Genomic DNA, 14,056 nt, shown 5'->3' on the forward strand with positions numbered 1-14,056 from the left:
AAATATACAATTGTATAAACATGAAAAAGAGTACACCTTAGTGTCAAAAATCAATAATACAGCTAACATGTACAGATAAACCAAATGCAGAACTTGAAGTCTAATCTTAATTTACAAGCAAGTCGCTGTGCAAAAAACATACTATCAGAATTCCAACATGCAAATAAACAGAACAAGTATTTTAACATAATGTTGTAAGTTTTGTGTGTGCAGGCAGAACATGGCAATGTTACTTGTCACCACAAACAAAAAAGTCATAAAAAGGCGGTGTATTCAAACAACTTTGAGATATGACTGTAGGAAAGTAATGTTTATTTGTTGTACATGTTCAAGTGAATCGAAATATTAGTGTATGCTAAAAATATTTAATTTCACTGTAACTAATGTTCATTATGTACAGTTTACAGAAATCAGTTGCCGCTGCTACTCTATTTACGTAAGTAGCTAGCGCAATGTTTCTTAAAGGTGATTCACACAGAGCTCTGGGTATTGTTACAATGGTCAAGATCACGAATTCCTACATAAATTCGGAATAAACTAACGAACACGGCAATGCTTCACAATTGCTAAACACATATGGGAAATTGATAAATGTCCTAATCTCAATCCCCCCCCAAATCTACCTACCTCCTGCCCTCTGTACATCTCTTGTGCCCTCTCACTCTTTCCATAATCTCCTTCCTTTTCTTTATATCCATTCCTCCCCCCTGACCTTATTTATTGTTATTGCAATTGAAACCTTGAATGGGAATAGAAGCTCAAAATGAATGCGTGCGCTTGAAATAATTAGCACGTGGGGTATGAAAACGACCTTTCCAGCTGCTACATCTGTTAGGATAGTAACTTTATTGATAGTTTTTCATACAGTTGTAATCTACTAACAGTTAGGTTTATAAAGCTAGCCATAAACACAGCTTTCCTGTTCTGTATTAAAAATGACTGTTGTTGTCTTCGGTCCAAAGACTGGGTTGATGCAGCTCCCTGCACTACTCTATCCTGCACAAGTCTCTTCATCTTTGAGCAACTACTGCCTCCATCTACGGTTTTTACCCCCACGCTTCCCTGCAGTACTAAACTGGTGATCCCACGATGCCTCAGAATGAGTCCTACCAACTGATCCCCCCCTAGTCCGTTTCTTCTTACCCCAATTCTATTCAGTATTCCTCATTCGTTATGTGATCTGCCCATCTAATCTTGAGCATTCTGCTGTAGCACCACATTTCAAAAGTTTCTATTCTCTTCTTGTCCTAACTGTTTATCATCAATGTTTCACTTCCACACACAGCTACACTCCATACAAACATTGTCAGAAAGCACTTCCTACCCTAAAATCTATACTCGATGTCAACAAGTTTCTCTTCTTCTGAAATGCTTTCTTTAACATTGCCAGTCCACATTTCATATCCTCCCTACTTCAACCATCATCATCAGTTATTTTGATTCCCAAATAGCAAAACTCATCTACTACTTTTAAGTGTCTCGTTTCCTAATCTAATTCCCTCAGCATCACCTGATTTAATTCGATTAAATTCCATTACCCTTGTTTTGCTTTTGATGTTCATCTTGTATTCTCTTTTTAAGACACTGTCCATTTCTTTCAACTGCTCTTCTAAGTTCTTTGCCATCAGACAGAATTACAATGTCACTGGCAGACCTCTGGGGTTTTATTTATTCTCTCTGAATTTTAATTCCTACTCCACAGTTTTCTTCTGTTTCCTTCACTGCTTCCTCAATATACAGACTGAATAACATCCCCTGACTTAAAACTGTCATTCGGTTTCTGTACAAATTGTAAATAGTCCTTCACTCCCTGTATTTTACCACTACCACCTTTAGAATTTGAAAGATGGCATTCAAGACGACAACTGCTATAAATGTAGGTTTGACTTTCCTTAGCCTTTTGTACATAAAGAATCTGTGTTAGTATTTTGCAACCATGATTTATTTAACTGATAGTTCGGTAATTTTCATACTGCCAGCGTCTGCTTTCTTTGGAACTGAAATTATTATATTCTTCTTGAAGTCTGAGGGTATTTCGCCTGTCTCATACCCTTGCTCACCAGATGGAATACTTTTGTCATGGCTGGCTCTCCCAAGGCAAGCAGTAGCTCTAAGGGAAGGTTGTCTACTCCTGGAACCTTGTTTTGACTTATGTCTTTCAGTATTTTGTCAAATTCTTCAGGCAGTATCATATCCCCCATCTTGTCTCTGTCTTCATTCCCTTCCATTTCGATAATGTTACCCTGAAGTACATCTCCCTTGTCTAGACCATTGAAGTACTGTTTTCACCTTACTGCTTTCCCTTGTTTGCTCAGGACCGATTTTCCATCTAAGCTCTTCCTATTCATAAATGTGGGTCCCTTTTCTCCAAAGGTCTCTCTAATTTTCTTGCAGGCATCACCTACCTTACCCCTAGTGACTTATGCTTCTCCATCCTTACATTTGTCCTCTAGCCATGCCGGCTTAGCCATTTTGCACTTCCTGTCGATCTCATTTTTTAGACGTTTGTATTCCCTTTCACCTGCTTCATTTATTGCATTTTTTATTTTATTTTCTCCTTTCATCCATTAAATTCAGTTTCTTTTGTGTTAGCCAAGGATTCCTACCAGCCCTCGTCTTTTTACCTAACTGATCATCTGCTGCCTTCACTATTTCATCTGTCAACAAAGCTACCCACACTACTTCTACTGTATTCGTTTCTCCTGTTCCCGTCAATCGTTCCCTAATGCTCCCTCTGAAACTGTACAACCTCTGGTTCTTTCTTTTTATCCAGGTCCCATCTCCTTAAATTCCTACCTTTTTGCAGTTTCTTCAGTTTCAATCTGCAAATCATAACCAATAAATTGTTGTAAGAGTCCACATCTCCCCGTCTGGTTCTGAAATCTCTGTCTTACCATTATTTAATCAATCTGAAGCCTTCAGGTGTGTGTGTGTCTCTTCCACGTATTCAACCTTGTACTACTGTGGCGGATGTGGGCTTTGTGTCAATCTTGGCTACAATAATGTGTTCACTACACTGTTCATAGCAGCTTATCTGTGTTCCTACTTTATTTTTTATTATTAAACCTACTCCTGCATTGCCCCTATTTGATTTAGTATTTATAACCCTGTGTTCACCTGACCAGAAGTCCTGTTCCTCCTGCCACTGAACTTCACTAATTCCCACTAACTTTAATCTATCAACTCCCATTTTTAAATTTTCTAACCTATTTGTCTGATTAAGGGATCTGACCACACTCCAAATTGTAGACCACCACTTTTGTTACTACTGATAACGCCGTCCTCCTGAGTAGCCCCCCCCCCCCCCCCCCCCCCAATCTCCCCTCCTCAGGGATCCGAATGGGGACTATTTTACCTTCGGAATATTTAACCATATAGTAGAGCTGCACACTCTCGGGACAAGAATAGGAAGTGTTTACTCACTAGCATTTCTATATCCTCAATGGTTTCGGCTGTGCATTGTTTCCAGTCAGTCACTCAAGAAGGAATTCATCCAATGGAATCCTTCATTGAATTTGTAGAATTGAAAGAGAACATTTTCAGTATGATCATGAATTCACTGAAATGAAATAAACAGGAATTCATTGTTTTGACAATAATTTTTTGATGTTCTTAATGCATTCATCGCAACACTAGGTGATGAACAATATTTTCTGTCTTTCTGTCCAGAAAGAAAACTAATAATAACGCACTTCCAACGACTGGCCTTGTGATTTATTAATCGTAATTGTGAAAACAAGGCAAGTCAATATTCATGGAATTAGAAGACCCTTGCTTTTGAACTTTCACATGATTATCGTTTGCTTTTTATCACGTTAGTTAATCAGCTTCTTAACAGAGAGTCTTGTTCCATTCTATAATTGCAGTTGGTTCAGACTGCATAATGCTATTATTACTAAGCTGACCTTGAGCTGCAAATTATTGTGTGTGGTGGCATTACTGGCAAATTCAATTGGGTAACTGATGATTTCATCTAGGATGGATTGAATTAAATGAATGCAATGGCCACCAATTTTTGCCTGAATTTTTACGATCAAATCGTCTACGTCCTTATTTTTTGCTACCAAAATGGCTCGTTCACTCAACCAAACAGGGATTTTGTAGCAATATTCAGGAACATTCTTCTTTCAATGTTGTGGAAACAAAATGTGGCCAATGGAAGCCAATGTCTAATAACTGCTTGGAAAAAACTTATGCGACTTGCGTATTTGTTGTTACCTTGGAGAGTTTTTACATATATCGACAAAGTCAATGACTTCAAGCAAGCGTTTATTTCATCAACAGCTGTTGATCTAGGAATGACTGGCAGTGTTTGGCGAAAACCTTGGGCCAGCAGAATCACTGGATCTCCAAATAGGCCCAGATTACTGTGCAACAATGTTCCATATTATTTTGTGCATCAGCTCTAACAAACTCTATTGTATACGTCATAATGGATTGTGCTTGAGAAATTCCTATTCGGTTTGCCCCCAAATGCTGTCTACATTCTTCATCAGTCTCACTGATTCGATCATTCACATACGGCACTTTTGATGCACCACTGGTGGCATTTTTTCCAAAGAAACAAACCAGGAACTGAAATCAATTAAATGTTTGCACAACACCAAATTATCATGAACTAATCTCAATTCAATCTTTGCCACATACCAAACATATGGTCACCACCAATAACACATTGCAATATTACTCTTGTTCACAAAATATCAAGTCAATGCAGAATTTTGTTGTTATGAAAACATGTGACAGCAGAACTGTCCAATTGAACATCACATTCATTGAGATTTTCATACTAAAATACCATCGAAATTTCAGACTTCCGGTGGATTTTCCAAAAATTTTCTTTCATTAAAACATTGTCCTGACATTTAAGAACACACACAAAAACCAAATCTGTCAAGCCATCCTCAAGTGATTATCTTTCATACATGCAGCAATTGTTTTTTTATTTATATAGATTGGATTCAGAAGAGTACTGCTGGTGTTAACCAACCAAGATGCAGAATTCCCAATGAGGACCATTTCTTAAAGCTAACCATATATTGCAAGAGAGTGATAAACTTTCAGGTGATTGCCTGTTATCTGAATAACAAAATCAACTTGACAAGGAGGAAAAAGAATGTTGTAACACTATAGCAAGAACACAAATACACATACAATAAACACTGTTTGATAAACTACTACATGTCATTTGTCTCAAATGAGAACAAAATCAGTAATAACTTCAATGCACTTCTATGATCTGCCCAAAACCAAAAACACACTAGTTATAGTAAGTGGTAACTGTTAGCTTCATTTGTTATTAATTAATTAGTGTCCCTTGTGGATAAATAGATAACATGCTTTAAATAAACTGAGTAAAGGAGGCGGTTCACCAAACAGCAGAAGTGTTGAGTTGTTGACAGCACACAACGAGAATGGTAATTATGCCAACTTCCAGAAGAAATCCTTTGAGCTAAGAGAGCACACGAGTGACGGAGAACTGTGAATTGGGACGGGGTGACAGGACGAGGGAAACTGTTCGGTAGAGGGTGTGGGGACGGTGGGTTTGCGGGTAATAATTATTGGTGGTGTGCAACTGAAGAGAAACTCTTTTTTCAAAAAGTCAAGTGTTCAATTTGATGGGAAAAGTGAAAATATCCTGACCTGGGAAAAGACTTGCTCGATTTTGTAGTTCAAAACAAGAAATGTGAATATGCTGTTACAACTTATACGATTCAAACTGAAGGTTGCAAAATAGTCCATAAAGCAGCATTTTGCCAATGGAATTTTGAAGTTATACATTGGTGGGTTCGGCAATTTAAGCAATTAAATTTTTTTTCTGTATGTCGCAGAACTACAATGGCACATTAACTGTCTCAAGCTTATGAAAACAGTTTGATACCTCATCAGCATTAGGTGATCCTATTTTGAACGGGACAAAAATTGCAACCGTTAGTGGTTTTTTTATCAGAAAACCGTCGCCAAGGGAGAAAGCTTCCCAGCTGGTATTCACGTATGCATAAATAAAAATTACAGTTATGGTAGGTGGATAACGGGAACTGGTCCTAGACTGGATTTCAGCAATGTAAGGTAAGTGGTCAGGAACTCTTCTTCATTTAAAATCAATGCTTCTGTTAGTTTTTGTGGTTGGTTAGTTGTTGGAATTAAAGGTACCAAAGTGTGAGGTGATCAATCTCTTTATCCTCAGGAGGAGGATACAAAAGGCAATTCCTGGGAAGAATGATTAAACAATTAGACAGCAATAAAATCAAGGAAAAATAGGAGGGGAGTGAGAGGGGGATCGATGGGCGTGTCTCCCTCCCCACAATGCAGTTGGAGGTCCCCCGCAGCAGGGTACATGGGAGATGCAACCTCTGCGTCACACCAGCATCACCTCACCGTTCGTTACCCCAAGAAAACGAGCAGCAGAGACAAGAGGTGAGTAGAAACCACACTCGAGGGTGAAATGTAAAACCTGGTAAGTCACATTGGCGTAGTCCACTAGCACCAGAGGTAGCTTGCCTTGCAGATTAAGATATTGCTGCAAAGCAGCCAAATTTGGGCAGTCTAGTAGGATGTGGGCCACTGTCAGGCGGACATCACATGGGTCCTCATGTCGTAGGATGTGTCCATGGGTCAGCCAAGAGTGGCAAAGGCATAGCCAATGAAGGATGGTGGACAAGCTGGCAATCAATAGAAACAAAAAGTGAAGGAAGGAAATAGTGACCTAGTGATTATTCCTGCCAGTACAAAAGTATGTTGTACCCACTGGAAGCGTTATCAATCAACCATTCACACCTAGTTTGAGTTCCACAGAAACTACTGGATGCTTATGATTAATGTGCAGCTACTCACAGAGGTCCAGTGTCAGCTATAATTATCACATGGCAGTGAAATTTGGTAGATAAGCTAATGTAGAACCAATTTACGGGGAAGACGGGGGGGGGGGGGGGGGGGGGGGGGGGAAACAACCAAGAACAACATTTGTTTCACTTGAGGCCACCAGATGCATATCTGGTGCTATACACTGTACAACAGTGTGGCATCCACAGTGTCATTTCACAAGCCATAATGTGAGAGAATGGTATACCTATTGAGAAAAGAGACTGTGCTGTTAGTGAAACAGTTTTCTGTGAAAAATAGTTATTATAGTTCTGTACTGAGTGAGTAGAGCCCACTGAAAGATTTGAGTAGAGGCCCTATGTCATTAAATGGTTTAAAGATGATAATGAAATTAAAAAACACATGAACTTGGTGTAGCACCTGGATGAGGAAGGTGTATTTATTGATGAGGTTGCTATTGCTGTTACTGAAACTGACCAAGCAGCACATCACTCGAACAGTGCTTGTGCAATGTCATCAGAGTTGTCCATTGCATATTTATCAACAGTACAGAAAGTTTTATGGCCTACTTTACACTGGTACCCATACAAGATCCAGATGGCGCAGCAACTGAAACCTTATGATCTGCAGCAGCACTCTGAATTTGCTTTTCAGTTTCACCCACGGACCTAAGTTGGTGACATGTGAGCAAGCAATACTCTATGGAGTGACTAGGAACATTTTACACTACAGGATTCAGTGAATACACACTGTTGTGGACGAAGAGCCATTGCATTCGTTGTACGTGATTATAGGGTGTGAATTAATGAACACCTTTTTCTTTGAAGACAATTAACCCAGAGGGCCTCTTAGGTGCACTGTGAAGTCTATATGTTATCAAGACCTTTTACAGCATGTAATTCCTGCTTTGGAAAGGTGCAACTGTTTGGAAAGTTCGGTTTTCATGCATGGTGGGGCATCACCTCACATTGCTCGCACAGTGAAAGATGTGTTTAACATACTGAATGTCAAGGTAACTAATTAGCTCCTACTGTTAGAGTGCTGATTCATTGGTACAATGTTTACTACCACTCAGCTTATAAAATTTGCCTCTAGATGTAGTTAGCATGCTCAATATTGATGCTTAACACTTCGATTTATGCATACGTAAATAGTTATAGACTTTTGACCGTTGCTGCAGTGAAATACCGATGACTGATAACTCTGCTACTGTATTGTTCATTCGCTGACACTGTGCTGTGCTTTGTAATAGTTTTTTTACATTTTGTTATTTAATACTGTTTCTGTGCTATTTTTTTATGTTCGCAGTTTCCAAATATTTTTTTTTTTAATATAAAAATGTGTCCGACAAAAAAATTCTTGAGTTATTGGAAAATGTTAATGATAATATTTTAGTGAAAGTAGCAGCAGTTCAGAAAGTGACAATGATGTTCTTGCTGGTACATTGATTGAAAGTGACAACAGTGTGAAATGGTCACACCAGACATACTACAGCTGCTACCACATCCATTTCACAATGTGCCTGAACCACAGCATACGCCAAAAGTGAGATCTCTAAATTGAATATTTCACTTTCAGGCAATACAGAATGGCATACATCGGGCAGAAAATAATGTACAATTATTATAATTACTATATCTGTAAATAATATTAAAAATTTCTAAAAACAAAGATGATGTGACTTACCAAATGAAAGTGCTGGCAGGTCGACAAACACAAACATACACACAAAATACTAGCTTTCGCAACCAACGGTTGCTTCGTCAGGAAAGAGGGAAGGAGAGGGAAAGATGAAAGGATGTGGGTTTTAAGGGAGAGGATAAGGAGTCATTCCAATCCCGGGAGTGGAAAGACTTACCTTGGGGGAAAAAAGGACAGGTATACACTCGCGCCCACACACACACACACACACACACACACACACACACACACACATCCATCTGCACATACACAGACACAAGCAGACATTTCCTTACCCTCTCCCTTAAAACCCACATCCTTTCATCTTTCCCTCTCCTTCCCTCTTTCCTGACGAAGCAACCGTTGGTTGCGAAAGCTAGTATTTTGTGTGTATGTTTGTGTGTCTGTCGACCTGCCAGCACTTTCATTTGGTAAGTCACATCATCTTTGTTTTTAGATATATTTTTCCTGCATGGAATGGTTCCCTCTATTATAATCATATCAAAAATTTTGTTTTTCTTGTTCTCAGAGGAAATTTGTATAGATTTATGTATATTATTGAGCTTTCTTTAAATTGAGTGTAGTGTTATGTTAATTATACTGAAACAATATTAAGTTGAACATAGGAACAACAAAAACAATCTCACAATTATAGCTTTTGTCAATAATAGACAAATAGTGTGTGTGTGTAATTCTGATAAAGTCCTTTCTGGCTGAAAGCTTACTTGTTTAACAGTCTTTCTGTTGTGCCTATCAGCAACTCTGCTACATGGTGAGTAGCAATCTATCCTTTTCATAATCCTGGATTTTCCATTGTTTAAAGTAAAGAATTATGATAGTCTGGGTAAGTGTCATTTTTTTATATTTTTAAACTGAATGCAGCTTGATATATGACAATTTAAATAGAACATTGCATTCAAAGTGGCTGACTGCAAAAGTGTTCATGCGACCTTCCATAAATGTGTTGCCTCCAGAGGTTTCCCAGATGCAGGGCCTTCAAGATCACCTGATCTCAATCCATCTTTTGGCTGTGGGGATATCTAAAAGAATGTGTTTACCAGGGACACTTTCAGTCTCCACCTGATCTGAAGGAAACATGTTGCTCCTATTCCACTGGAACTGTTATGAGAAACTTTTGATCACATCATTTTACAGATGCAGCATCTCATCGACATCTCCGGCGCTGATTTTGAACAAACTGTGTAAGAAGCATTTAATAATGAAATCAACACTATGCCTTTCTCACTTGTCTGACTTTTTTTCCCACATCCCGTTCCTAATACACTCCTGGAAATTGAAATAAGAACACCGTGAATTCATTGTCCCAGGAAGGGGAAACTTTATTGACACATTCCTGGGGTCAGATACATCACATGATCACACTGACAGAACCACAGGCACATAGACACAGGCAACAGAGCATGCACAATGTCGGCACTAGTACAGTGTATATCCACCTTTCGCAGCAATGCAGGCTGCTATTCTCCCATGGAGACGATCGTAGAGATGCTGGATGTAGTCCTGTGGAACGGCTTGCCATGCCATTTCCACCTGGCGCCTCAGTTGGACCAGCGTTCGTGCTGGACGTGCAGACCGCGTGAGACGACGCTTCATCCAGTCCCAAACATGCTCAATGGGTGACAGATCCGGAGATCTTGCTGGCCAGGGTAGTTGACTTACACCTTCTAGAGCACGTTGGGTGGCACGGGATACATGCGGACGTGCATTGTCCTGTTGGAACAGCAAGTTCCCTTGCCGGTCTAGGAATGGTAGAACGATGGGTTCGATGACGGTTTGGATGTACCGTGCACTATTCAGTGTCCCCTCGACGATCACCAGTGGTGTACGGCCAGTGTAGGAGATCGCTCCCCACACCATGATGCCGGGTGTTGGCCCTGTGTGCCTCGGTCGTATGCAGTCCTGATTGTGGCGCTCACCTGCACGGCGCCAAACACGCATACGACCATCATTGGCACCAAGGCAGAAGCGACTCTCATCGCTGAAGATGACATGTCTCCATTCGTCCCTCCATTCACGCCTGTCGCGACACCACTGGAGGCGGGCTGCACGATGTTGGGGCGTGAGCGGAAGACGGCCTAACGGTGTGCGGGCCGTAGCCCAGCTTCATGGAGACGGTTGCGAATGGTCCTCGCCGATACCCCAGGAGCAACAGTGTCCCTAATTTGCTGGGAAGTGGCGGTGCGGTCCCCTACGGCACTGCGTAGGATCCTACGGTCTTGGCGTGCATCCGCGTCGCTGCGGTCCGGTCCCAGGTCGACGGGCACGTGCACCTTCCGCCGACCACTGGCGACAACATCGATGTACTGTGGAGACCTCACGCCCCACGTGTTGAGCAATTCGGCGGTACGTCCACCCGGCCTCCCGCATGCCCACTATACGCCCTCGCTCAAAGTCCGTCAACTGCACATACGGTTCACGTTCACGCTGTCGCGGCATGCTACCAGTGTTAAAGACTGCGATGGAGCTCCGTATGCCACGGCAAACTGGCTGACACTGACGGCGGCGGTGCACAAATGCTGCGCAGCTAGCGCCATTCGACGGCCAACACCGCGGTTCCTAGTATGTCCGCTGTGCCGTGCGTGTGATCATTGCTTGTACAGCCCTCTCGCAGTGTCCGGAGCAAGTATGGTGGGTCTGACACACCGGTGTCAATGTGTTCTTTTTTCCATTTCCAGGAGTGTAGATTACATATGGGAACATTTCTATTTGACTTTCTTCCATTCAGAGCACCACATTTACACTCATGGCAAAAAATACAACTGTTTTTTTCCCCAGTGGAAACTGGTTTCACATTAATTCCAGCCCATACTGGACCTGTGTAAGTAGCTGCACTTTAATAATTATAACCACGTTGAACATGATGAACAAAACAACTCGTGGCAGGAGACTATTTGCAGTGTGTGTACCACTGAAGTTTGGTGCTTGGCGGTCAATATCGGAAGAACTAGTCAGGGGGAGAGGGGGGAGGGGGGAGTGGGGGGGGGGGGAGAAGAAAGAAAGAAGGAACTGGAATTTCCAATAGTCTTGATGGGGCTGAAGATGACCTCCTTTGTGGTACTGACTGAGCAGCACTTTGGATTGTCTAGAGAGGGTGAAGAATTAGATGTTGGTAATGCTGAGATGGTGGGAAGTGATAGTGCTTGATTTGGGTATGTACAAACTAGCTGATGCAGTTTTCTGAAATTAAGTGGGGTATCTTTCTTCAATAACTACTACTGAACTTGTACCTACCCTACACAGTAGCTTACAAATACATGATGAAATGAACTACCACAGCAAGTTAAATTTATCTTTAATACACCTTTGCTACATTTTAAGTTTCAACAACTTACATATAACATCAGACCATACAAACATTTTTGTGTTATTTATAAACATGTTACCCAGCACATATATAATACACAAATTACTGGCACTACTTCAGAAAGCAACAGTAACTTTACAATTTCTGTGTTGGCAACAATCCAACATCGGAGCTATGCGATGCAGCTCTTACAATGAAGTTTGGTTTCCTGGCCCGGGAAAGTTGTGAAATTACATCACTGACAACATTAAGCAGTATCACAATACATGTAGTTCGGGCTAAGTGAATATATGTTGGAGAAAGACTGGCCAAAACTAAAGTGGAGGGGAAAAGTCAATAAAAATCTTGCTCTGACCAATTTAGTATGTCCCAAGCACTACTATCAGGACCTGTGGGTCCTCTCACTAGAGAAGTTTTGAAGATTTGTCAAAACATCTGAGGAGCATCATTCAAAGTTTTACTATGTCAAAAAAACAAAATTTCACAGGACAAACAAAAAACTGATTACTCTTGACCCAGGAAAAGTTTTATAAATTGTGAAATACACTGGGGGTAACAAAGGTCATGGGATTGTGTCGGGCCTCCGTTTGCCCAGTACAATGTAGCAACTCAACAACTTGCTGAAAGTCCCCCTGCAGAAATATTGAGCCATGCTGCCTCTCATAATTGCAAAAACGTTGCCAGTGCAGGAGTTTATGCATGAACTGAACTCTTGATTATGTTCCATAAATGTTCAGTGGAGTTCATGTCGGGCAATCTGGGTGGCCAAATCATTCACTAGAATTGTCCAGAATACTCTTCAAACCAATCACGAACAACTGTGGCCTGGTGACGTTGTTTGGGAACAAAGTCCATGAATGGCTGAGGACTCAGTAAACACGGCCTACATAACTACGGAGCCACAACTAGCTTGCACAGTGCCTTGTTGAAAACTTGGCTTTGTGGGGTCTATGCCACACTCGAACCCTACCATCAGCTCTTACCAACTGAAATTGGGACCCATCTGACCAGGCCACACTTTTCCAGTCATCTAAGGTCCAACCAATAAGGTCATGAGCCCAATAGAGGTGCTGCAGGTGATGTCGTGCTGTTAGCAAAGACATACTATTAAAGTCAATTGGCAACAAGAAGGATGTTCATTGTGGAAAATTTAACTTTGTATTAAAAGATAATGTTTTTCTATAATAACAGCAAAAAATAATTAGTTACTTCTGTATGTACCATATTAATCATTTTTATTTAATCTTAAGTTATTGGATCAAAGCACATGTTAAGTTCAACACTCTTTATTTAAATTTGAAGAGCACAGTTGCAGATTTCTTTCACTTTTTCATGTTTCTAGAAATGAGCTTTAAACACAACAACATACACTATACTGTCACCTGCTGCCGTAGCCCATTAACGCCAAATTTCACTGCACTGTCCTAATGGATACATTCATCGTACGCCCCACATTGATTTCCATGGTTATTGCATGCACTGTTGCTTGTCTGTTAGCACTGGCAACTCTACGCAAGTGCTGCTGCCTTGGTCATTAAGTGAAGGCCACAGGCCACTGGCCACTGCCTGCCTGAAATTTGGTATTCTCAGCATACTCTTGACACTGTGGATCTCAGAATGTTGAATTTTCTCACGATTTCTGAAATTAAATGTTCCATGCACCTAGCTCCAACTACCATTCTGTGTTCAAAGTCTGTTAATTCCCATTGTGCAGTGATAATCATGTTGAACACCTTTTCACACGAATCACTTGGTACAAATTACAAATGTGTAAATTCCTAAGGGACCAAACTGCTGCAGTCATCTGTCCTGCAAATTACAGCTCTGCCAATGTACTGTACTTTTATACCCTGTGAATGCAACACTAACACCATCTGCATATGTGCATATCACTAGCCTACGACTTTTCCCACCTAAGTATATGTTGCTGTGTTTAAAGCTTATTTCTAGAAACGTGAAAAAGTGAAAGAAATCTGCAACTGTGTTCTTCAAATTTAAATAGAGAGTGTTGGACTTAACACATGCTTTGATCCAATAACTTAAGATTAAATAAAAATGATTAATATGGTACATACACAACTAACCAATTATTTTTGCTGTTATTATAGAAAAACATTATATTTTAATACAAAGTTAAATTTTCCACAATGAACATCCTTCTTGTTGCCAATTGACTTTAATAGTATTTATGCCACACTGGTGATATTATTGAAAACTATGTTATTACAC

The 14,056-nt window shown here is 40.6% G+C and overlaps 1 protein-coding gene across 3 annotated transcripts in view; it reads right to left on the minus strand.

Moving 5' to 3' along the window:
* Positions 1–14,056, minus strand: part of LOC126253420 (uncharacterized) — a 29,886-nt gene that overhangs the window by 3,323 nt on the left and 12,507 nt on the right. The gene's annotated exons all lie outside the window — the stretch shown is intronic.

Source organism: Schistocerca nitens, chromosome 4, assembly GCF_023898315.1.
Source record: "Schistocerca nitens isolate TAMUIC-IGC-003100 chromosome 4, iqSchNite1.1, whole genome shotgun sequence".
Taxonomy (NCBI): domain Eukaryota; kingdom Metazoa; phylum Arthropoda; class Insecta; order Orthoptera; family Acrididae; genus Schistocerca; species Schistocerca nitens.